At 36.1% G+C, this 27639-nt stretch overlaps 1 protein-coding gene across 13 annotated transcripts in view; it reads right to left on the bottom strand.

Annotated features, from left to right (window-relative positions):
* The window catches only part of FAM110B (family with sequence similarity 110 member B), a 214833-nt gene that overhangs the window by 85160 nt on the left and 102034 nt on the right, over window positions 1–27639 (bottom strand). For 11 of the 13 annotated variants that reach the window (XM_069099977.1, XM_069099978.1, XM_069099975.1 and 8 more), the window contains one exon: window positions 9849–9923. The gene's annotated coding sequence lies outside the window, so the exon portion shown is untranslated. Of the gene's footprint in view, window positions 1–9848; window positions 9924–21443; window positions 22595–27639 lie in introns of those variants that run through there. The other 2 variants (XM_069099983.1, XM_069099979.1) reach the window with 1 other exon arrangement.

Genomic DNA, 27639 nt, shown 5'->3' with positions numbered 1-27639 from the left:
AAAAAAAAAATCTTAGTTTAAAAAGGGAGCACAGAAACTCAATATTGGAAGAATGATTTGGTGAGATGAAGAATCCTTTCACAATAAAATTACTCTTTAAATTCATATTTGGGGAATAAAAGGGCTTTAATACACTGAGATACAATTCCCTAAGTACTATTAAGCTGCGCCATATTTTTAGTTACATTTAGAAAAACAATTTGTCATGTTTTCACATAATTCAAAAGATCTAACCCCATTTTTCCTTCAGTTATTTCTGCTCACCCTTCTTTTATGACTACTTTTACTCTCTTAATTCTGTATTACCTTTCCTACTTTTCACTGAAACAACCATACTAGCTTTCAACGCTAATGTCACTGCCTTTCAAATTTAAAGAGCCTTCTTCCTCCTAAAGTGATATTTTCCCTATGTGTAGTGGTGTTCACTGAAAGCCAGAGTAACCATTTACACATTCCTTACTTCACACTCATAAACACAGTCCCTTGGTTTACAGCTATAGCTGTATCTGCCTGGGCTTTATAAAATAGAACATGAGCTTTTTGAGATCAAGGACAGTTCCATTTCTGCCTTTGCATCTTGAGCACTTAGCACAGTGCCTTGCACATATGTAGTAGGTGCTCAGTACATGTTTGTTAAGTGCTGAGTGACTAACTTCCTTCCTTTTCCTCAAGGGTCATCTACCTCATATTTCCCCTCAAAGATGCCATTCATCTCTTGGTGCAGCACAAATGGTTCATTTAGTACATTCCTGTTCCCTAGAGGTCCAAACCTAGGCTGCCTGGCATCTTGCCCAACCTCCTTGAATTCATAGGATATCAGATCATTATATGCTAGCTGCTTAGATAGCTAGATTTTTGTCTTTCATTCCTCTTGGGGGACCTGTATTACATAAGTATAACCTCTCGGTTGGTAAATTCATCTATTCTAGTGCCTCAATGATGCATTTTTATAAGACGTTAGAGTTATTTTATTAAGAATGCTTGCAAGATTGGAGGTTATGCTACTGAAAATGCTTTAAAAAGACATAAGTGAATATGATATTTATGGTGGATCTAAGTCAAGTATCAGAGTCACATCAAAGTTTGGTCACTACAATCTTGGTTTTATTTAGCCTAAGGCTTAACGTCCCATTACCAGCATACATTGTCTTCATATTGAATTTCTTGATTTGGTTTTCCCCTTAATTTATCCATATGTCACTGTGCTAAGGTACCAGGATTAGCAATGGCTTTCAATTCTATATTATCAACTAAAACTTGACTATATGGCTGGTTACCCTGGCTAGCACAATAATTTCACTTCTTTTCAGGGAAAGTATGCTTAGTCCATAGAACTGTGCTGACACTAACTATATCTTGACAGTGATCGTTCATATTCATGTTTCCCAGGACAATACATTCCCTTACCAAACATATATCAGGATACAGAGATTCTTGGATTATTTAATGATACACTTCCTCCTTTTTTCAGTTAGCATTTGCTAAAAGTCTGAGTGTCTCACAGGTCTATAAATAAAGAGAAAATGAAAAAGATGACAACACAGTCTTTGCCCTAAAAGGAACTTACATTCCATGTGGGGAGGCAAAGTATGCCACCATTCACAAATAAATAGGAAAGAGCTACAATAATAAGAATTAGCACTTTTATGGTTCTTTAAGGTTTATGAAGTGCTTTACAAATATTTTCTCATTTAATCTCATAACAACCCTAAGAGGCTGGTGCTATTATTATCCTAATCTTACAGATAAGGAAACTGAGGCAGACAGAGGTTCAGTTACTCCCCCATGGTCACACAGCTAATAAAAGTCTGAGGCCAAATTTGGTCTCAGGTCTTCCTGACTCCAGGTCTAATGCTCTATCCGCTGAGCCACCAAGTTAGTGACTTCAAGACATACTGGCACACAAAGGGAATTATCAGAAAGCAGGTTTTTTTTTTTAATAGCAATGGAGTTTCAAACTTAGCCTTAAAGGAAGTAATGAACATTGGCAGAGATTTACAGACAAGAACAGCATAAGGAAGGTCCTTAGGTGGGAATGAGTAATATGCATGCAGAGAGAGGACAGTTAGAAGGATGGTGTGCAATGGAAAACACAGTCAATAGCTGTGAATAATATGATGACTCATAAGATGATCAGTATGTAGGAGCCAGGTAACAGAGGACCTTGACTATTAGATTTTTTAGACTGAATCTTGTATAAAAACTGTGTTGAGGACAGATTAACCTGGGAGCTAGGAGAAATGAAGGCTAGAGACCACTTTATAAGCTAGGGAATGAGTGATATGGAGAGTGATTGTAGAAATGGAGAGGAAATGTGAAATCTGAGAGACAATGCAAAGGAAGGATCTGCAATACTAAGCAATTGACTAGAGATTAGGGACAAAGGAGTAAGGCAGGAATGAGGTCCAAAAAAAGGGTAAAAGATAACTGATACTTAGAGATGAGAAAGCCAGAAAGACATTGTCACTGACCCTGATGGTTAAGTTGAGAAATCATACCTACTGATGAAGAGGGATGAGGCTAAGTTAAATTGTCAAACTGTCTTAAGGACATTTTGGAGACAGAGATTTATAAGTTATCTATACATAAGCAGAAGCTAGTTGTATAAAAGCAGATAAGCTTTCATTGAGAGGGAGAGAGGAGAGAAGATGCTCAGGTCCCTTTAAACTCATGAATTTTCTGAAGGATCAGAAATGAAGTCTAGTAAAGAGTTTTCAGGTTTCCCAGTGCATCCTTGAGAATGGTCACATAAAAATAGAAGAGAATAAAATCAAATATTTCCCAGAACTCTTTCCCACTCTACTGGTAAGTATTAGACTGATGAGTCTATTATCATGGATTATCATTAGCACCAATCTAAATTTACCCAGGTATTCAAATCTGCATGGTAACTACCTGAACCTAGACTTGATAACAGGGTTATACAATGTAGATTGATTAATACAACTTAAAAGACTTAAATCTCCTTTATCAGCTTTGGATCCATACTTCCATCCCTAGCTTCTACTTTCCTCACTTTTCTTGCTCATCTAATTGCTCTCCTTGGTTACTTGACTACCTCTTCTGACTTGTCTCCTTGGAAGACTTAATTGAAGTGTATCATAGCTCCCATCTGTTGGGCCTGATATCTCACCAAGCTACTAATCTCCTCTTACATCCCACACTTTCCAAATTGCTGGAATGTCACCTTTCCCACTTACTGGCTCTTTTCTTTCACTACCCACATTCCATTCCATTTCTGCCCCTATCACTTACATGAAATTACTTAGAAGATTGAAATAATTAAAATGAGTCAAAAATGTATAGATTTCAATTATGTTATTTCTTCCCTTTGCCTTCCCTGTTACCATAGATAACAGAAATATTTTTTTTGAGAATAGAAAAATAAAACCCAAAACTTTAAATGTGCTAAATAACACTGGTCAATTTAGCAATTTACAAAATAGTATATAAATATATTATATGTAAATCTATAATTCATAAACATATAAAATAGAATAAATGTAATCAATATTGATCTCATTCTACCTGATAATAATAGCACTTCATTATGATTTTGCTTTAAAGAGTAGTTTTTGGGGACATTTTCATTGTCTTTATGCTCTTCCTGCTATATATCTTGCTAGAAACTTAGAAAACCAATGTCTTTTTTAACTAAAGAGAACAAAGCTCCCAAAATCCTCGTTCCCTACCCCTAAACCTGCCCCACCAGAATTTTCTCCCTTTTCTCTTAAAACAAACACAGAGAAATGCCTAGCTCAGCAGGAACCTCTCATTAGCATGGCCAACTTCCCTTTCTTGCAGGGAACTCCCCTAGTCAGAGCCAACTGTGAGCCTTGCAGGGGAGCCTGTACCTGACTGTATTGATGGTGGCTCAGCTTTGAATCACTCCCCTGCCAAACAGCTGATTAGGGAAGAAACAAAGTCCCAGCTGCTTAGGAGGGAGAGGTAGATGAGTCACAGACAAGTTACTCAGGGTACTGACTGCCTTTGGCAGCCATTAAGGGATGTGGAGAGAAGGAAGGACCAGTCAAGCAAAGTAGGATAGAGGAAAAAAAAAAAGTATCCTAGGGAAACCACAGTGTATTTTTGGCCAGGACCATTTAAACAGACAGAAAATCTACAAATGTTGTTCTTTCCTGGAAGTTTCCTAGGGAACCAGCTCATGCTACGTAAAAGATTAAATTTGTCCCTGGATTTCTCAAAAGAAAAATACTGTATCAATTAAGAGTTTGACTAAGATTGCAAAGGAATTAAAATGCTTCAAGAAAACCTTTAAACTTACTGGCTAAATGAAGAATACACAAAGAAGATGTATGTGTCTGTAATCTCTTTAAAAGATGACCTATAAACGCATATACTAGGAAAGGTGGATCTTTCACAGGTGGATACAAGAATCAACACAATTTCATTTAACATGTTATTTTGTTTTTCAGGTTCTTCAAGTTAGTTTTCACTCAGAAATGCCTCCCTCAAATGCTTCTAAAAATGAGAAGCATGTTAGGTATAGCTCTCTTTTTTTCCCCCTCTAGATGAAGGGAATTTTAAATGAAAACAATCTCTCTACTATATGGAGATAGGCACCTTTTCTGCAATTTCCTCAGAAAGCTGCCTAGGGTGATTACATATTAGGTACTTACATAGATAGGATCACATAGCCAGCAAGATGCCTCTTGAAGGGTATAGGAAATCTGAACCTAATATACCTATTAGTAGTTACTTTCAATCAATGAATGACCTATAATTCAGTCAGCATGGAGAACTTTGTCCACCAAAGTGGATCTCAACTCACCTATGACTTAGTAGATGTGTCATACCTATGAAGTTGTCCACATTTAATAAGTAAGTGTGAGAACAAGGGGCACCTAGGTGGTGTAGTGCACAGAGTGCAGGGCATGAAATCAGGAAGACTCATCTTCCTGAGTTCAAATGTGGCATTAGAAACTGGTTGTGTTACCCTGGACAAGTCACTTGACCTTGTTTGCTTCAATTTCCTTATCTGTAAAATGAGCTGGAGAAGGAAATGACAAACTACTCCAGTATCTTTGCCAAGAAAATCCCAAATGGGATCATGAGAAGTCAGGTATGATGGAAACAACTCAACAACCACACAAGAGACAAGAGTTGAACTTGGGTCTTCTTGGCTCCAGGCCTAGTGTTTAGTCTACTAAGTCACTTTCTGTATAATAGAAATAATACGAATAATACCTAACACACAGTTATGTGTATGTATGTATATACACCTACAGCCATATACATGTACACATGCATTATTATTATTATAATAATACACATTATTATTACATAATAATACAAACACATTCTTATCTATAAAAATACATTTATTCTCAGCAGAGCAAGAAAGTAATTTAGATACCTATGGAAGCAGCCCTGCTGTAATACACTAAGTGGTATGTATACTAACAGCCTTAAAGGAGTTAATACATCTTCCTAAATGCCTAATTGACTAAGAGAGGGTAATAGAAGCGGCAGGAGAAACAAAGCTCATGAATTCTCGGGGATCCTTTTGAGATTACACACTCTAATTTTTATTTCCATCTTATGTATGGGGGAAAGAATGTGTGCAAGTTACACAAGGAGTTTTCCAATTACTTGCTACATTTGTGCCACAAACAGAGATGGGACTGGAGTTTAGCTTCGCTGTGGAATGCTTTATTTTGCTAAAGGTATTTCTACTCTTGTCCTTCTCAGGAATATAAAAAATGTGTGTGTATACACATACATACATACATGTGTGTATATACATACATACATACATGTATGTATGTATAACACACACGGTTACAAATGTTCAGGTCTTTCCAAAAGCAGTATATAGCAGGTGAAACAGATCCAATGTCAAGTGTAAACAGAGAAGCAAGAAGGACAGGGTCCAATTAATAATGTACTACAGAAGTACATTCAAAGTTTTATTTTTTAATCATTGTGTGTAGAACACTGTGTTATGTAGGCAAGGCACAAATCCTTGCTATCAGACCTAACAATCGAGTGGAAGGATAAAAAAATTTTTAAGTTCTATTACTGTTTTCACTGAAATCTATTCAATAATTATAATAATAAGGAAGGAGTGTGGTATGGTACAAAGAATGCTAACTCTAGAGTTAGAGGTCCTGGGTTCAAATTGGGTCTCTGATGTTTACTTTTTGTATGACCTTGAGCAGGTCACTTCACTTCCCTGACACTCAGTTATCTTCTTTGTAAAAATGAGAGGGATATGTTAGATACCACCTAAGGTCAAGTGAAATCAACAAGAATACATTAAGCACCTACTATGTGCCAGGTGCTGCGCTAAGTGCTGGGGATAGAAAGAAATGTGAATATGACCTTTCCTTTTTTGAAGCTACTTTAAAACTAAATCTTAAAACTGCCCTAAGACTTTTGGGATAATGGGGAGACAATGTGCAAACAGCTATAAAATATATACAGGATAAATTGGAGATAATCAACATAAAGGAAAGCATTACAGCAAGGAGGGCTGGGAAAGGCTTCCTGTAGAAAGGATTTTAACTGAGACAAAAAGGTAAAACAGATTCGAGGGAACTCAATAAAACTGGGAGGTGAAGAGGAGGAAGAGAATTCCAAGAATGGTGGACAGCCACTAAAAAAGGCAGAGTCAGTTTCTTTTAGCTCAAAAATCTACATTCTATAATCCTGGGATTTATATGGCAATTTAAGGTTTGCAAGGCTCTTTAAATATATATCATCTGACCATCACAAAGACCCTGTGATTTACTATGGGTAGCATTCTCCCAATTTTACACACAAGAAAACACTCAGAATAAAGTGATTTGCCCACAGTCAAACATGGAAAAAATGCCCAAGGCAGGTAGTTTCATGAATGTGATATGAATATAAGCTGATATTCTAATCTTGCATTTAAATGAGACATCATATGCCCATGAATGTTTACTTTCTTTCATGTTATACTGTTTTCATCTGCAGTTAGCAAATTCTGGGAAGTCTATTTTTTAAATTAAATTTTATTTTTTCCTCCAATTGATAAATGGTCAAAGGATATGAACAGGCAGTTTTCAGAGGAAGACATTAAAGATATCCATAATCATATGAAAAAATACTCTAAATCACTATTGATTAGAGAAATGCAAATCAAAACAGCTCTGAGGTACTACATCTCACTGGTCAGATTGACTAAGATGACAAAACAGGAAAATGATAAATGCTGGAGAGCATGTGGGACAATTGAAACACTAATACATTGTTGGTGGAGTTGTGAACTGATTAAACCATTCTGGAGAGCAATCTGGAAAGGGCTATAAATAAGTGCATACCCTTTGACCCAGCAATACCACTTCTAGGGTTGTATCCCAAAGAGATCATAGAAGTGGGAAAAGGACCCGTATGCACAAAAATATTTATAGCAGCTCTTTTTGTGGTGGCAAAGAATTGGAAATCAAGGCGATGCCCATCAATTGGGGAATGGCTAAACAAGTTGTAGCATATGAATGTGATGAAATGTGATTGTGCTATAAGAAATGAGGAGCAGACGGACTTCATAATAATCTGGAGAGAATTATAACTGATGCTGAGTGAGAAGAGGAGAACCAGGAGAAATTTGCACACAATTACAGACACAACATATGTGTGACGACTAACTTTGATAGACTGGGCTCCTCTCAGCAATGCAAGGTTATAAGACAACTCCAAAAGACTCATGATGGAAAGAGATATCCACATCCAGAAGAACTACAGAGTCTGAATGCAGACTGAAGCAAAATACTTGCTCTCTCTCTTCTTTTTGTTTTGTTTCCTCTTTCTCATTGTTCACTCCATTGGTTATAATCCTTCTTTACAACGTGACTAATGTTTAATGTGAAGGTATTTGTAGATCCTATATTTGATTGCATGCCACCATGGAGGGAAGTAGGGAGAGAAAATCTGAAACTCAAGGGATTGTGGAACTGAATGTTTTAAACAAAAAGTAAATAAATAATTATTTTTTAATTATATTTTTTCCATCCAACAAAAATCTTTTTTTTCTTGCTCTATCACCTCATTATTGTGAGGGTGAGAAGAGAGAAAAGAGAGGCTTACGTAACAAATCTGTATAGTCAAGCAAAACAAATGATTACATTGACCATGTTCAGAAAATGTCTCCTTCTGCACTGATAGCTCCTTCTGCACTGATAGTCTATCATCTCTTTGTCAGGAATTGCATAGCATGCTTTATTACTGAGCCTTTGGAATCAGAGTTGGTAATTGCATTGATCAGAGGTCTCCAGTCTTTCAAAAGTTGCTTACTTTTAAAGTGTTGCTGTCATTGCATAAATTATTTTCTTGTTCTGCTCACTTCCCTCTGCATCAGTTCATGAGTCTTGCGAAATCATTCTTAGTCTGCCTGCCCTCAATGCAGCCCAGGCCCACTGATGATAAGTGAGGTATTCCAATTAGCCTAATCGTATGGGGAAAGTTTCTCTATTTGCTCCTTTAGTACATTTTCATTAGTTCTCCTTGTTTCTTACATGTTGGCTTAAAGTTTAGTCAGTCAACAGTCAGTCAATCAACATTTTTAAGCTCCTATCATATACTGGGCACTGTGCTAAGCTGGAGATTGTAAAATCACGAAGTTGATGAAGCCATCTATCTGACAACAATATAATGTAAATGATACTTACATAAATAATGATACAATATAATGCAAACAACATAATGCAAAATAACAACACATTAAATATGGGAATGATATGAAAGTATGCTACAGCAAGACTCAGTAAAACTTTGAGAAAGGCTGCCAATCAAATTAGAATATTCTGCAGTCAGCTGACAAGAAGCTGGGGACAAGGGAGAGAAATGACTGCGTCTAAGCAGAGCACTTATTATTTTTTTTCATCTACTCCTCTGAAGCTACCAACAGCACTATGCAAGATATTTTCACTGCACAACAGTGAGTCAAAATGCCCACAAATGGGGAGATGTGAGCTGCAGAAACCTTAGACCTATGACCTGTAGGTGACCACTCCTTATCAGCTCCCTCAGCCCTGGTGCAAGCAGGATTCAGCGGTCATCAGCTGGGAAATGACAACAACATTTTCCCACGCTTTAGGTCAGAACGTGATAGAGCTACATGAAGGTAATGTAGAATGGAAAAAATCCACACCTAGTACAAGTCAGAGTTGTCCCTTCCTGTTGCTCCACAATGCCCCCGGGCACTCCCACCTTCCTAAACGCCATGGGCATACCTGGGTTTGAGCCACTGTTCAAGGGTTTCCCACCTGGAATATATTCCTTTCTCCTCTCAGCCTATCTGAATCCCTTAAGACCTTGTTTGAATGCCATTTCTTTCGTGAAGCCTTCCCTGACAACCCCAGCTCACAACAATGTTTCCCTCCTCACAACTCCTACTACATACACTATTTACATGAACCAGCTTCACACAGCATAAATATACCATATTGTTCCCTAATTATAAATTTTGTCTCTCCAATCAGCTTATAACTGGTTGAGGCAAACATGAGACTCTGTGTGTGTATATATTTATAATATATACACAAAATAAGTGGCAGTACTTCACTGTTGCATACATTTTAAGAAAAGAATTATCCTTAACACTATGGTGCTGTAACATAACAACTGTAAACATCTAGAAAGAGATCCCAGAAACCTATAGGTCAATATGATTGTTTACCAGTGATAACCAGATCAAATAAGGGAGAGAATGAATACATTGCTTAAGTATTAAAAGGAAACAGGTAGAATTTATTCTTCCTGTTTTTATGTATTAGTGATGGCAGGGTTGGGAAAAAAATCTATATTTTTGTTTAAAAAGGAGAGAAAACACCAAGACACACAACAGGAATAATGGTATTTACCTGCAATGAAAAAGTGAATGGCAACAGGATATAATGGAAATTCTTCTCTTTGAAATATATTCTTGAGTGCTATATCTGAAACAAAGAAACAAAAAAAACTACTTTTACTTTTGGTTTAATAAAGTGCATACATAATTGGCAAGATAAACTAATATTCATAAAATTGTCAGAACTTTGGAGAAAGGTAATTTTGCATGTTATCAAATAAGCAAAAATAATTGTTTTCCTTATCATTTAACTTTCTACTCAAATGCCTCAGAAGTCAAAATGTATTCTTCCTATCATTTTTACCAGTTGGCCCTAAGCCTTTTGGAGTCAAGGAAGTCTAATCCCTCTTCAGTAAGATAATGACTGATGAAAAATGGCACAGGAGAAGTGATACAAAAGATGATTAAAGAAATTAATAGAAAAGTAGGCTGGGTGGTCATGTAGCAAAACCAAAGGGGATAATATATGAGTAGCCCATTAATTTCAATGTGAGGAGATCTAGGAGACAGCAAATCCAGTGCTCTGTGGAACAAGAGATAAGAAGGTCTGGATGGAACGATCAATACTAATTGGTGTACAATGGTTCTTCCTCACAAAGATGAGATCACAGGTCCATTAAAATCACAGAGAATTTCAACTCTCCTATGTTCCCTATAAGTTTTCTCAAGGCTAAACATAGCCAGTTCCTTTTACTAATACATACATGGCATGGTCTAAAATCACTTCACTATCGTGGTTACCCTCCTCCAGATTCATTCTAACTCATCAATTTAACACTTTTAGAATAGACATGATACTCCACTGGTGGGCTAACCAAAGCAAGAGGACTTTCACCCCCTTCATTGTGCTCATTATGCTTTTGTTAATAGAATCACAGATCTCTTAACTTTTATTCTGGCATCCCTAAGCAGCTAGCACAGCACCTACTATCAAGTAGACCCTTAATAAAATTCATGTTGAATTTAACAGGAAAAGTCAATATGAAATGCCTGGCACTTGAAGTCTTTTACAATCTGGTAGAAATGACCTCACATACTACTAGGTGTGTACTCCTCCGATATGTTTATCATAAAATGTAGTGATATTTTCAGTTTTTAAAATTTAATTTGGCTATTTGTGTATAAGCCATAGTTCCTCATTAGATTAAAAGCTCCCCGAGGGACAGGATATATTATTTAAACTTTTTATCTTTAATATCCACAATAAATGTGAAGGATAGAAGTGTTTTGGGGACATCGAGGGGGAAAAGGAAATAATTACAAGTAGTTGCTAAGTAATAAGGAGCGGAGTTCCTCAAGGGCGAGTGTGATGCGGTAAGGTCATCTTAGGACTTTCCTGTTCAGGCCAGAGAAAGGAACAAATAAGAGAACATATTGACAACAGAGTTGGCGTAAAGGTCAGCATTGATCCAGGCCTATTTCTTAAACCTATGCTCATATACCTCTCTGTTCCAGTCAAACAGTCCTAGCAGTGGTTCCCTGCACATGACATTTCACTTCCGGAGATTTTGCAATGCACAGCCCCCACACTCAGAATGCATTCTCTCTTCACTTGTCTCTTAGAATCCCTGGTTTGCTTCAAAAGGGAGAACACAAGTGGTATAGCGGAAAAAGTGCTAGACCTGTAGTTATGAAATCCTGAGTTCAAATCCAGTCTTAGACATTTACAAGCTGTGTGACCCTGAATCAGTAACTTACCTGTCTGCCTTAATTTCTTCATGTGTAAAAGGGGGATAATAATAGTACCTACCTTCTGGGGTTGTAAAGAAGATAAAATAATATTTGTGAGGTGCCTTTCAAATCTTAAAGTGCTTTATGATCACTAGCTATTAGTACTAATACCCCCAGCTTCTAGTTTACCAACTCTCAAAATTACCTTCTACTTATCAGGTACATCTAAAGCATATATTTCTATATATACATGTTGCCTCTCCCATTACAATGTAAGGTTTTTGAGGGTAGAGGATATCCAAATTTGTCTTTGGATCCACAGAGTCTGGCACATAATAGATGCCTAATAAATGCCTGTTAAATAAATATATATATGACCAAGAATCAGTAAGGAAGGAATGGCCAAAAGATATGAGCAAACAGTTCTCAAAAGAATTGCAAACTATAAACAGCCATATGGAAGTTTACTATCAATCACTCAAGAGTGAAATCCAAATCAAAATAAATCTAAAGTTCCACCTCATGCTCAGAAAATTGGCAAAGATTACAAATGATGAGACTAGTCAATAATGGAGGGATGCTAAAAACAAACTAAAACAAACAAGCAAACAAACAAACAACCCAAAACAAAACCCCAGGCATATTTTTTTTCACTGTTAAAGCTGTGAATTGGTCCAACCATTCCGAAAATCAATTTGGAATCATGCTAAGAAAGTGACTAAAATGTCCATATCCAGTGACCCAGAAGTTCTGCTGCTAGGAATATACCCCAAGGAGATCCATGACAAAAAGAAAGCCTCCATATACATTGCTATATTTGTAGTAGCATTGTTTGTATTAGCAGAGAATTGGAAACAAAGCAGCTGCCCATTGACTACAGAATAACTAAACAAATTGTGGTACTTAGTAATTGAGTAATGTGTAAGGCCAAATATGAAGAATTCAGGGAATGAACAAAAAAAAAACATTCATTAAGAGTTTACTGTGTACCAAACACTGTGCTAAGTACTAAGGACCCAAAGAGAAAGGAACAAAAAACTTGCAAACACAAAAACAAACCAGGCAGTCCCTTCTCTCAAGGGGCTCAGGCTCTCTAACGGGGGAGACAATACATAAAAGAAAATTCAGCTGTAGGGCATATGTAAAGGCTTGGAAATCTGAATGACTGCTCAGCAATGGGGCAGCAATGGAGTAAGACTATGGCACCTTCACAATTTAAGGATTTACATTAGAGCCTAGTGGCAAAAGGGAGTCACTACATATATGTGTGTGTGTATGTATGTATGTATATGTTTATATATTTATCAGATAATGACAAGCTGATTACCTGATCTGTAGGTAACATCAATAAGTTTTACGACAGTGGAAGCTCAAGGGGCAGAGAGGTAGGGCAGATGGTAAGCCTGAAGGACCTTAAGAGGAAGTGGTAGGGAAAATGGGTAGGGCCTACTGGTCATCTGACTCATGAGAAAGAACAGAGCTGATGAATCCAATCTCATTAAAGTCATGTGAGCATTTAAGTAGGCTTCTCTATAAGTTTGGGGTGGCAGGGATAGGGTGATGTAAGAAGGCATGGGAAGTATAAGATTTTTAAGGATTACAGGATGAAATACACAAAACAAGGGGGGGGGGAGATAATGTATGCAACAATGTAAATGGAAAAAACAAACAAAACTAAAAACATTCCAAAACTGAATACTGTATAAATATAATGACTGAGATAGACCCAGTAGAAGACATGAGAAAATGCACCACCTTTCCCTCTTTAAATGGTGTGAAATAGTACATGCACAGTCAAACTTGGTTAATATGCTGATTAGTTTTGCTGAATTGTTCCTTTCCCCACCAAACCTTGAAGTTTAATTATTTTCTTGTGATAGGTCTCTGGGTAATGGAAAGAGAAGAGATATTCAGATAAGATTGGACCAAAGATATACACAAACAAAATTCAAATTCCTCTGTGAATTAAAGGTAGAAAGAAAAATAAAATACAAAAGGTTTCTTTGCTAAAAAGGGAAAGAGAATTCTGTTCAATGCAACCAGTGGGAGTTGAGGGGAGGTGAAGAACCATTCGATCTTGATCTTGTTAAACAGAATTGAACAACCTGGTTAAGCTTTTAAAAGGGGAATGGGAGGGGAGCAGGAAGCCAAGAGTGAGGTATGTACTGGAAAAATGTGGAAAAAAAAAGATTTAGTTTTCACTTATTAACAATGGTGCTGAAGGTGGCCACTAGTTCAGAGCAATATATTTCTCCCAAACAGAGATGAAAAACTAAAAACAAGCGACAAACAACACAAACAATACTTTTTTCTACTTCATCAGTAACTGGTTTCACCTCATGCAGCTAGAATAGATAAGTATCTATATGCATCCTTTCCTAAAGCAGAGAAATAGAGTCTGTTGGTTTTCAAAGTAGGTATAACACTTTTACGATTCAACACTACCAGTTCAGGTGCCCATCTTGGTAACTTACCCACAATTAACAGGTCAGAGTTCATCATTATGACCTCCCATCCATGTGACAGCACAATGCTCACTTAATGAAGGCATCAACAGACAGTAATGGCTCATTATGGAGCTATTGTTCCGCTCACTAGACAGTATAACTCTCTTAATGACTAAGATACCCTCGGCTACTCTTAAAAAGAAAATAAGAAAAATAAACTCTGGAATCTTCTAATAATTATTGCTATCCTTTATGATCCATGAAAAACATTTTAGAATAACTAAATAATTAAGTCATAGTGGCTCAACCAGGGTAAGAGGAGAGAGCTGGGGCAGGGTGAGGACAAGAATACAGCAAAATTTGCACCCCTATGTCAGGCAGCTAGGTGGCAAAATAGTGTGCTGGATCTAGAATCAGGGAGACCTGAGTTCAAATCCAGCCTAGCAGACTAAATCAAATAACCCCCTGTATGCCTCAGTTTCTAATCTGTAAAATAGGAATAACAATAGCAACTACCTTAGAGGGTTGTTGTAAAAGAAAAGTGAGATATTTGTAAAGCACTTTGTCAACCTGAAAGCACTACATAAATATTAGCTATAATAATTATTATTATCATTAACCTCAAGTACAATGTGTAAGGGGAAAACTACAGTATGCACTTAAAAATTTCTTTCTATTGCAAAGTCAAACTTAATCTCTTTAGAGCTTCCTCATCAGAAAAAAGGGGGGGGGGCAGGGGATTTGTCCAGCTGACAGTTATAAAATTCTCTGATCATGCAATTAAAGTCAGCAGGAGAGTAAGATTTAAAATTTCGCCTTTTATACAATAACACATTTGTATTTAATATGTACAAAATATTTCAATTCAATTAGACAAATATTTACCATGTTACAAAGCACTGACCATGCTAGGCACTGTATATAAAACATAAATGAAACAATGCCTGCCCTCAAGGGAGGACATAAGATGTCCACAAATAAATACAAGGAATTTGATAGGCTGAGTGCTGACAATGAATAAGGGATCAGGGAGAATCAAGAGGACAGGGGTTCACAACCATGGTTCACATATTGTAGCTGTGTGACCTTGGGCAAGTCAATGAACTCTCAGTAATTCAAGAGCATAATGTCCTAAACCCTGGAGGAAGAGATGTAATGTCAAGAACAGGAAAGAGTTTATGGAACAGTTTGGATGAAATGTAGAGTGTTTGAAGAGGAGTGATATAGAATAACAGCTGGAAATGCTCAATGGAGCAAGGCTGTGGCACCTTCATGATTTATGAATTTACATTATATACTACTGGCAAAAGAGAGTCACTATAGTTCTGGGTTGGATTTTTTGTTTTTGTTGTTTGTTTTGTTTTGTTTTTAGCAGATAATGACAAGCTCAGATCCTTGCTTAAGAAAGATTATTTTGTTGCACTTCTATGAAAATTTATAGGAATATTATGGAAACAGCACTAGATTTGACTTTTAAGGAGCTGGTTTCAAATGTTGGTTCTGCTGCTTGCTAAAACTATAAAGTCTCAAGCAATTTATAAAATCATTGAGTTTCAGTTTGCTTATTAGAAAAACAAGGGTATCAGCTTCAAAGACTTAATTTGAGGTGTGAGAACTTTTAAAAAATATTTTTACAACTGTATTTCAAAATTGATTTTCTATGTAATCCTATATATTTTTATTTATTTTATAATTTATGGAATAAAACAAGTATTTCCATAACACAGCATAATAAAAAAAGATTGCAAATATATTATGTACAACTTGCTATTCGTTTTAAATACTGAATATAGTTACCATGTAAATTAATTTTTTCCTTTTTTTCTTCCCCTCCTACCCTAAAAATTGCTACCATTAGATGCAAATATGTATATACATATAAAATGATTTTACATAAATGTATGTTTATGATTACATATATGCATGTTAAATAATTTTATATGTGTTTTGTTTTGTGAGTTTTAAAACATTCTGAGAAGCTGTCTGTGGACTTCACTAGAAAGCCTAGGAAGTGTTCATGATACAAAAAGGGTTAAGAACCCCTAGGTTAGATAATCTCTTGGGTACCTTCCTGATCTAACCATCTTTGATATTGTGGTCAATAAAGGTCTGGATTAGTATGCTGGTCACAGGAAAAGGAAACGTGAATGTTTGGGAAATGAAATTCATGAAGTTAGTAATTTACAGGATTGGAGGGTGGGAGGAAGGGGAATGCAAGAAAAAAAAGAAGAGTAAAATATTTGGGATTACAAACTTGAATAACAAGGAAGACTATAACAGAAAGAGTTAAATTTGGAAGAAGGCAGGGCAGAGTGGAGTATGATAAACTCTATAATAGACATGCTGAATCTCAAGTGGCAGAAGGACATCTAAATAATAACCAGCAAGTAGTTGGTCTGATTTCCTCACAATGACCTGTGGCACAAGAATTATGCTCATTTTACCTCCTAAGGAAACTGAGATTCAGAAGAACTGAACTGGCCACAGTCAATCAGAACATAACTTTTGGATATGAGATTAACAAAGGTCCCCTGAATCCAATTACAGTGTCCTTTTGCCTACAGTTACCTCTCTAACTTTTTATGACCATCTAGTCTGTATCATGTCAAAAGTAAGGAATTATACTAATTTCTTTGCATTATTTGACATAATGTATCACAGACATTCATAGTACATATCCCACAATAAAATACTGTACAATTCTCTATTTTTTTAATATGAGATCTTTCAGTGTTAGCACATGCCACACCAAACTGATTGTATTAGCTCTAAAATTAACTGCTACTTTAAATTTGGTAGTTTTCAGTATACCTAAATTTATTTAGTAGTTAACAAAACACAGTATCTTAATCAAAGTTTGGTTGTACTGTTAAAATCTTGCTACTGACTTCCCAAGTCTTATTGGACTTTTAAAGAGAAGATATAAAACAGCACATTAAAAAAATCAAATACAGAACCAAAATTTCAATGTTAATTCCAGGAAACTTCAGTAGCTTCAAAAAAACTGTACAAGGAAACATCTTCAAAGCAATAAATATATATTTTAAAATGCTTTGTGTTCCCTTTGCCAGATACATACACCTCAATGGATAGATAATAAAAACATCTCCAATTTCTATGTACCACTTTCTTTTTAATTTGACTCTATCAGTTCTGAAATTATCCTTATTCATCGTGTTCTGGGAAGAATCTACACAAGCAAATTTGCTTTATACAGAGAAGTAGCAGGAAATCATAGATAGGACACTGCATGCTGCAGTCAAGAGATACCAGGGCTCGGGTGGGATGCCACCTGGAACAAGTGGAACTTCTCACAGCTTCTGTTTCTTCATCTGTGAAATGAAGATAATAACTAGAGCACTTTAACTCATGGGGTGGGTTTTGAGGAAACATATAAAGTGCTTTGTGAACTTTAAAGGTGCTATATAAAAACCAGATATTATTATGTGTAAGAAAACATACAATTTTCAAAGTTTTGGAGGGTCAAAATGAATGCAGTAAGAATATAAATCAATTGAAAAACATTTATTAAGCACCTGCTACAGAAACCATGGAAGCATTAAGGATAGAGGCATAAACCAAAGTGAGACTGTTCCTCCCTTACTCCCTTAAAGGAGCAAGCAGCTTATATTCTCGTGGAAAAATACAACATATTTGTATAAAAAATATATGAGATAATATGTGGGTGTGTGTATATGTGTGTAACAAGAGAGTGAGAGCGAGAGGGTGAGAGCAAGAGCGAGAGAGGAAGATGGACAGATAAACAGAGATAGAAAGATAGACACACAATTATGATTCCTGAAGGGTCTCTTGAAGAAGGTGGCACTTGAACTTTGAAAGCTTACTGTGAACAAGAGGTGATGGAGAAAAGGGAGAGCATTCCAGGCATGAGGGTCAGCCTATTCTAAGTCCGAAAGAGAAGCAGGAGTTCATGAAATGTTGTTTACAAGGAACAGCGAGCAGGCCAGTTTTGCTGGAGTTATAGCACACATAAAAGGGAGGGATGAGTAATCTGAATGGAAAAATAAAGCCAGAATGGGAAGGCCTTTAAATACCAAATCAGGAATTCCAAACTTTATCCATTACAGGCAGTGGGGAGCCAGTGAAGCTTCTTGAGCAAAAGTGACATGGTCACACTTGGAATTTTAGGATTTGAAATTTGGAAGCATTGTAAAGGAAGATGTATTTGGGAGGAGAGATACAGGATCAGGCAAGACCAATTATTAAGTTATTATAACTGGCCAGCTGAAAGGTGATGAAGACCCAATTTAGGATGATGGTTGTAGAAGCAGAAAAAGTAGATATTAGAGATATGGAGGAGGTAGAATCAACAAGACAAGAAAAATAATAACAGTAGAGACAAAAATAACAATAGAATGTATATAACACTTTAAGGTTTGTGAAGGGTTATTACAAATATCTCACAACAACCCTGGAATTCATGTGTTATTGTTATTCCCATGTCACAAATTTAGAAACTGAGACAGAATTTAAGTGACTTACCCAAGGTCACACTACTAGTAAGTAGCTAAGGCTGTATTTGAACTGGGGTCTGTTTTTTTTTTTATAGTCTAAGATAATATTAGCTTTTATACCTGGCATATCTCTCTGTTTTGAGCTTGTTGTTGACTAAGTCTCTGCTTTTTTCAGATGAACTTCTACCTACCATATACACTTCCCCAACTTGCCAAGTGCATGTACATCTGATGTTAACTCAAACCCAGAACTTTAAAATTATTAACTTTCATGTTATTATTCACCTAATCCCAATAGCCTATGCAGATTTTTTTTTTTTGCATCCTGACTTTGTTTATCTAACATGTTAGTTCTCTCCCTTTTTTTTTCTTTTTATCATTTATGTCACTATTAAAAATTCTAAACAGTACAGGACCATGGACAGATCCCTGACAGTCTTGTAGAGATGTCCAAGTTGCTATCAACTCATTAATGTCCAGTCATTCCATAATAATTCTGAACAAAATTATACTATATTACTGAATCATATCTTTTTGAATTTAATATATATTTTATATATTGATGCTCACTAATATTGTTATATTTGCTCAGAATGTTTTTGTTTTACAAATACATTTTTATCTTGCAGGAACACTGTAAAGCACAGACAAATGATTTATCATGTACAAAGCGGTCTATTTTCTATACCCCTATGAAATATAAAAAAAATTCAGTGAAGAAAAAAAATACAGTGTAGACATCACGTTTCTAATCCTTTTTAGTAGAAGAGTAACCAAAATGTACATCTTTGTTACTTTATAGAGAGACAATATTTTGCTAGTGGCAATTCTCTAGAAGTGTGCTCCTTCAAGTGAGGTTCAGTAGTTTTAAAAGATAGTTCTGTGAATTATACTATTAAATCACCACAACATGAACTCAATTTTTCATTTTTAAACCATATAAAACTTCATGACATGGAAAATACCCTAAATATAATACATGGAAATTCCCATATCAATTAGTACTGATTTCAGGATCTGAAACATACATAGCTCAATATAAGCATGCCTTCAGAAGCAGAGAAGTCTGCTTTTAAGTATTCTAAGTAATCTACACATTTTAAGCTTAGATTTGATATTGTTCAGCAGGGGAGAATATCATAGACAGTTTTCTTTTAAATCAGGCTACTTCTTACAGTCATTAGAAGAGCCAAACGATTTAGTTGATACTTCAGAAGACAAAGGAAATAGAGAAGATGCCTGAGGAATGCCTACACACTGTTCTCACCATCACTGCCCTTTCCTAACTGTTGATACACAGAAAGTTTGCCAGCCAAGTAAAAAGGAGTAATGCATTTTCATGTAAAGAACAAAAGAAACAAAATGTACAAATGCAGGGCATCAACTATCATCACAATTTCTGTTGCCATTACTGATTCAGCCATGTAATCTTGTTAAACACAGCAAAGCACAGCCTTTTAATCAATTATGCTGAAATGTTAACTGAGTGCCATTATCAGAGTTACAGTTCTAATTTTTACATTGATCACACCTGTCATGTTGAAACTAAAAAGAATACAAATTTAAGGTCATACAATATGCTCAATTGTGGTAATTTTCAATGAAATTTATTAATTCTTTCCAAGAACCTTTTCTCAAATGTGTTATTTCTGAAAAAAAAACTTATGACACATAGATAATCTATTAGACTTAAAGGTGGACTTTGAAAGAAATGAATGTTTGGGGAAGGAAGGCAACACAGAGAATGTTAGCATGGAGTTTTTAAATACAGAAAAAGACATACTATTTCTGAAAGTATATATTTTTAAAATGAAATCAGCTATTTAATAAACAATTACTTAGAAAGATGGCCTGCTAAACTATTTTGTCTCTGCAGAAAAAAGGAAAAAAGCAATTCCTTTACACCTTTTGGATTTTAGCAAAGCTTTTCACCGTTACCAGACGCATGGTGGCAGACAGCCAGCTGAATGACTGGTGACTCAAGACACAAGTTTCTGTGGACTCCACAGTCTGATAAAGACAAGGGCATCAATTTTAAGTTGTGACAGCCAGCTGTAGCTATAAGCTATTTTTATATAAAACTGGCAAACATGTAGGGAAGATAAGAGTTTCAGGCAAATATACATTTCGTCAATTGTCTCTTCTCCCCCCCCCACCCCTGTCTTGTATATTAAATATAATTGCCTTTAAACATTTCATTTCTAATCTAGGAGTTAAAGCCATTTAAAAATGTAATCTAAGAATAAGAATTGGAATGCAACAATACATTCAATAAAAACAGTACGTAAAATGTTTGAAACAATATTCAAAGTGAGTGATAGGAACCCCACCTTCCTACTCTCTCATTCCAACTCTAAAGGCAATGCTTGTCCATACCAAAACAAGTCCACGAGCCAACATTTGGCTCTTAGAAATAATTACACAATGAACCTTTTCTCCCCTAGACTAGGATATGCAATAACTTACTACTTAATTTTTAAAAAGAGCCCTTAATGGAAAATACAGAAAGGTGAAACAAAGAAACCATCCAAAATGAAGGCTGAGAGCATCTCTGAAAAAATAACAACAACACACTACTTCCTGTTCTTCAGTCTCTTAGGACAGTTACTGCCCTATGTCTCATTAGAAAATATTTCACAACATTTCCTCTAACCCATCATTATTCAGAGAAATCTTATCTCAGTATAAACAGAAGCAACCAGAGATGGACACGAAGAGGCAAAGATACCTGAATCCATGAAATTACTAGGATTACCAAAACAAAAGAGGACCAATAAGAATTCCTCACATGCACATGCACCCCAGAATTCATGTAAAAACAATGTTCCCACATGAATAGATTCGATATTTTCTCAAGTAATTTTTTTTTCCTGAGGGAATATATTTAGTATCAGAAGCTGTACTACACATGCTATTAACAAAAGCAAGATCAAATTAAACAGATGACATGATTAACAGTATTCATTTCATGCACGGCTGTGCTTTATGGCATAGATAAAGACCGAAAGTAATTACCATGAACTGAAACTCCTCCACTGACCCTGCTTGCTGCTAGCAGCCGTTCACTAGTGATGTTTTACAACAAAGACCAATGCCTTTCTTCCATCAGTGGCTTATTCTTTCTTTTATGCTACAAGCTAAGCACCTCTACCGTTGCAAGAACACAGTACAGTACCTCTGTATCTATGTCTCTAATGCAGCATAAAGATTACTGTGGAAACCTATCAAACTGGCAAGCAGCAATGTCAACAGCCAATGGGAAAAAGGCACATGTAGAATCTAGCACATGCTCTCTGAGGCTCAGATACTGTCACCACTGCTTAGCAGCCTGGTAATCTAATTATAGCCATTTGCTAGCACAGTGCTATTGGAGCAAAGCACATGAGCAAATTAAATTTTAATAAATTAAACCTCACAGACAAAACAATCATGATTTTGTCATTTGGAAGGCTGTCTCACCTTACAATCTATAAATAATTCTAAAGGTTTTCCCCCCATTCCAAAGAAACAAAGTGATTCAATCACATGCAATCCAACACCAGCTTGTTCAAATTTAATCTATTCTAGTGTTGAAGTTCAAATATAAAATCCATATTGTATACTTATAATCATGAGTGCAATAAAATCATTTTCAGATTTGATTTACCTCGATTAGCAATTTGATGCTCATTTGTACAACTACAAATCAGTCTTCCTTCTATATTGTTTGAAATGTCATGCAAATTTCTGGAAAAGTGGGAAGCAATTCTGAAAACTTAAATCATTGGCTTTTATATCTTATTTTACAGAATTAGAGATGGGTAGGTCCTTGGAGATCATCCAGTTCATCTTATAGGATACATGATGATGAAACTAAGACACAGGGAAGTGAAATAACTACAGAGCCAACACTCAAACTCCAGGTCTTTCCATTCTTAAATAATTCATTCTGTCACTATTTATTAAGCATCTGTTCTATGCAAGCATGATACTTTTCCTACTACACCAAGAAGACTGACCCTGCTTGTATAATCCTGTAACAAAATATCTGTCTAACAAGTAGAAGCTAGCAAAGATCCATTAGGAGTTAAGACAAAATCAAAGCACTTTTCTGATACAATAAGGCATTAAATAATTTTTCTGATGTTGGACCCTTTCTTTGTACTATTTGAATGACTGACAGTGTGTTTTTAATTAATGAAAAAATTTAAATTAGTTAAATTATTTTTAAAACGCTTTTTGTTATAAAAATAGCTATTAATTTTTACTAGGTTCTACATGTACCCAAGTTTACCAAATCAATGATCTGAGATAAAACAAAAAGAGTACCTTGTGCAGATCAGAAATGCCTTACACTAAGTAAGATTACCAAGTAGAATGGTACTTTTTTCCTTGATTCTTTATCAATAGTCACCAATAAAATTAACATTTCTGCTGCTGTGTCACATTTTTGTTGATAGTAGAATCAATTTGTTATTCCTTATAAGTCTTGGTCACAAGAATCTTCTTTTACTCTAGCAGTCAGATTCAAATGTATTGAGAAAATAAGAATGTCTAACCACTAGAACTTTTTTCATTCCGTTACTAAAAACTTCAAGCTTTCATGTTCAACAAGGAATTATTTGGTCTATGGAATAATCAACCACCAAACTAACGAGCAGTTATCAAGCCCTTATTATGCACTAAACACTACCAGTAAATAAGGATACAAATACAATCAAATAGACCTTACCCTCAAGAAGCTTATATTCCATAGAGACAATATGAACCTATAAATATATTCAAAATATAGACAAAGTGATTTTCCCCTTTTGGGGAGGGAAATACTAGTTGCTGCAGGGAATCAAAAGCCAAACAGAGAATTTTTTATTTGATTCTACTTGGTGTTTGGTGAATCTGTTATTTTGGAACATCACTTTGGCAGCTGTATGGTAGATCGACTGGAGAGAAGAGACACTTAAAGCGGTTGAACAAATTAAGGGACATTAGTCTAGTCATGGAGTGAGGAATGCTGAAGGAAGGAAATAGCTCTGTGAGTAGGGAGAAATTCCATGGAGGTAAAATCAGCAAGACCTGGCAACTGACTGGATAGGAGATGAGGGAATGAGGAAGTGAGATGACTCCTACTTTTCCTACCTTTGTGAAGAGAGTTGTAGACTAGTAGATTATGATGAGGAATGTTGACTCTGCTGCATTCCGTCCCTCCCTTCAGTCTTTGTACATTAAAAACTACTCTGGAAACATCAGTGACAGGGGAAACATGGTCCCTGAACTTTGTGAAAAACCCCAGAAAAATACAGGTGATAAACTCTAGCATGGAAAAAATGCATAGGAATACAGGCAACCAAACTAGGAAATGTAATCGAGACAAATCTATAAAAAGAAATTACTGTTTTGTTACTATGGAACACTCGTCTATAGAAATTATCAAAGAACAGTCATTAGAAGGAGAAAATCCAAGAGGAATTGGCTTCAGCAATTTTGGCCTAAGGCACAACTCAATCAAGGCTGCCAGTATATAGACTAGTAAAACTTCTAGGCATTCATGTAGAAAACATCTAACAATTCTGCTTTTCTGTTCAGTTAAAAAAAAAAAAAGCCAACCTGAAAAGACACCATAAAAGCTATCTTGGCAAATATGTCAAGCCTGTGTTCCACTAGATACTCTGAAGCAACTTTCCAAAAGAGCAAAGTCTGTTCTTAGGCCAAATCTTCAAACATGTCAAGATCATCAACTTTTATTTAAAAAAAAATAACTACTTAAAAATGCTTTTCTCTGTCTCTACCTCCACGTAACTCTGCTCCCACACAACCCAAGTTCCCACAATTTTCCTCTAACTTTTATTAGCTAATCATATGATCATAAATCTCTAGTTGCAAATGACCTCAGATGCCATCCACTTCAATCTAAAGACTAACCTAAAATTTTGCCTAAAATATTCTAGGAGTTTGACGGCTGTTCCTCTTTTCATTCTCTTGTCACTGTAATTCTAATTCATTCCCTCCACATCCAAATAGCAAATACTTTTATTTGTATATTTGGCAATAAGATGTGTACACCTTAGGAACATAAAAACACAATCAGGGATTTGGAACTGGAAGCAACCGTAGAGGCCATCTAGTCCAACCTCTTCCTTTTAGAGGTGGTGACACTGAGGCCCAGAGATGTTAAATGACTGCCCAAGATTATGGAGGCTATAAGTAATGAAGGAAGTATTTCAACCCAGGTCCCCTAACTCCAAAGCCAGTGTTTTGTTTAGAATGCAGTTATTTAGAACTTAGAATTAGTTTCCCTATAGAAATGGTGATCAGTGAGCCCATAAACCGATTTAGCCATGACAGTTAAACCAGGGTTCTTAATCTTTTTCTGTGTGTCACAGATCCTTTTGGCAGGTGGGTGAAGCTTATGAAAAACCAGAAAAAATGTTTTTAAATGCACAGCATGAAATATATAAGATTATATAATAAAACAATTATATTGAAGTGAGGTTATCAAAATAATTTAAAAAAAAAACAAGTTTACGGACTCCAGGTTAGGAATCCCTGATAAAAGAATACAAATTCCATGAGTAAAGGGATTGTGCCTCATCTAAACTTTGTATCACTGCCACCACCCCGACCCCAAAATCATTTTACATTTATTTTGAACATATTTCATATATACTTATATATTTATAGGTTGTCTCCCCTATAGAATGCAAGCTGCTTGAAAGCAAGAGCAGTTTCCTTTGTTTTGAAGTAACTTTCTAGAGCAGTACCTGGCACAAAATAGGCATTCGTTTCCACAAGATTGAGCTACAAATTTTCTCCCTGTCTTTCCCCTACCCACCACCCCAAAACAGCAATCCCACTGTATACCCCCTCCCCCAATCTGCTCTCTCCTATATCCTCCCCCATTCCCCCTCCGACTTTCCAGTAGGGCAAGATGGATCTCTACACCACAGTGCCTGTATATCTTCTTTCCCAGTTGCATGTAATAATTAATAATAATAATAATATATGTATACATCATTTTTAAACATTTAATTTTAAAACTTTGAATTCCATATTCTTTCTCTTCCTCCCTCATCATCCACCCTTACTGGGAACACAGACAATTCAACAGATGTTGTACACATGTAGCTACGCAAACTATTTCCATAGTGGATATATTGTGAAAGACTGACTATATTTCCCTGCCTCCTATACCAAACCCCACTTGTTCTATTCTCTACTTTGATCTTATCCCTTTTGAAAAGTGTGTGCTTCTAACTTCCCTCCCCCCCGCAACAGTCACTCCCCTCTATCATTCCCCCTTCTCATCCCTTTCCCCCTACTCACCTGTAGGGTGAGATACCCTATTTAGTGTGTATGTCATTGCCTCTATAAGCCAAATTCAATGGGAGTCAGGTTGACCTATTCCCTTTTGCCTTTCTGTTCTTCCCCTCCATTATAAGAGATTTCCCTTACTTCTTGCATATGAGATAGTTTACCCCATTCTGTCTCTCCCCATCTCCTCTCCTTATATTCCTCTCTCACCTCTCAATTTTACCTTTTAAGTATCATCCCTTCCTATTCAATTGGTCCTGTACCCTCTATGTATACCTGTACACATATATACACATACCTTCACACGTATTCATATGCCCATATACCCTCCTATATAGACATATATATATATATACATACATACACACACACACACACACACACACACATATATATATATACACATTTATATTCCCTTCAAGTATTCTCAAACTGACAAAAGTTTCATAAGTTACAGTTATCATTTTTCCATGTAGGAATATAAGTAGTTCAGCTTTGATAAGTTCCTTATGATTTCTTTTCCCTGTTTCCCTTCTCATGCTTCTCTTGCTTCTTGTATCTGAATGTCAAATTTTCTATTCAATTCTGGTTTTTTCATCAAGAAGGCTTGAAAGTCCTGTATTTCAATGAATGACCATATCTGCCCCTGAAAAATGATACTCACTTTTGCTGGGTAGGTGATTCTTGGTTTTAATCCCAACTCCTTTGACATTCAGAATATCATATTCCAAGCCCTTTGATCCCTAAGTGTAGAAGCTGCCAGGTCTTGTGTTATCCTCATTGTGTTTCCACAATATTCAAATTATTTCTTCTTGGCTGCTTGTTATATTTTCTCCTTGATCTGGGAATTCTGGAACCTGGCTATAACATTCCTAGGAATTTTATTTTTGGGATCTTTTTCAAGAGATAATCGGTGGGTTCTTTCAACTTCTATTTTGCCCTCTGATTCTGAAACGTCAGGGGATTTTCCTTGAGAATTTCTTGAAGGATGATTTCTAGGTTCTTTCTTTGACCATGGCTTTCAGGTAATCCAATAATTTAAAAATTCTCTCTCCTGGATCTATTTTCCAGGTCAGTGGTTTTTCCAATGAGATATTTCACACTGCCTTCTATTTTTTCATTTGTTTGGATCTGTTTAATAGTATCTTGATTTCTCATAAAGTCATTAGCTTCCATTTGCTCCAATCTAATTCTAAAGGAATGATTCTCTTCAGTGAGCTTTTGAGATTCTTTTTCCATCTGGCAAATTTGTTTTTTTAAGACATTCTTCTCCTCATTGGCTTTTTGAGCCTCTTTTGCCATTTGAGTTAGTCTATTTTTTAAGGTATTATTTTCTTCAGTCAGGTTGTTGACTCTCTTTTAATGATTTTCCTCTATCATTCTCATTTCCCTTCCCAATTTTTCCTCCACTTCTCTTATTTGGTTTTCAAAATCCTTCTTAAGCTCCCCTATGGCCTGTCACCAATTCATATTTTCCTTGGAAGCTTTTGGTGCAAGAGTTCTGACTTCTTTGTCTTCCTGCTGTTCCAGGCTTTGATCCATTTTGTCCTCCCCAAAAGGAATCTGAAGTTGGATTGCCATGCTTGCTTTGCTTCCTTTGCTTGCTCATGTTGCCACTCAATTACTTGAATTTTGAGCTTTTTGCCACAGTAGAACTTTGCTTCCAGAGAAGAGAGCTTTGTCCCAAATTGCTGGGGTTTTCTTAGTTTCCAGAGCTATTAGTTGGCTGCCCTCTCTTACACCTCCACAGGCTCTGGCTCACTGGTCACACAACACAGGACCTCCAAACTAGACAGCAATCCAGATCCAAGCAGGTTAAAGCCAGAGTGATTACCCCTCAGAATGGTTGCTTGGCCCCCTACAATCTGTAGGCCAGGAGCTCTGAAGTAGCTATGTGGCGGTGGCTGCCATGCCTTAGCCAATT

Source organism: Petaurus breviceps, unplaced genomic scaffold, assembly GCF_028583685.1.
Source record: "Petaurus breviceps papuanus isolate PSGF00001 unplaced genomic scaffold, PetGlider_PUasm1.0 38, whole genome shotgun sequence".
In the NCBI taxonomy this organism is placed as follows: Eukaryota; Metazoa; Chordata; class Mammalia; order Diprotodontia; family Petauridae; genus Petaurus; species Petaurus breviceps.
Note: the sequence above shows the minus strand (reverse complement) of the source record. Positions and strands in the feature narration are given on the sequence as shown.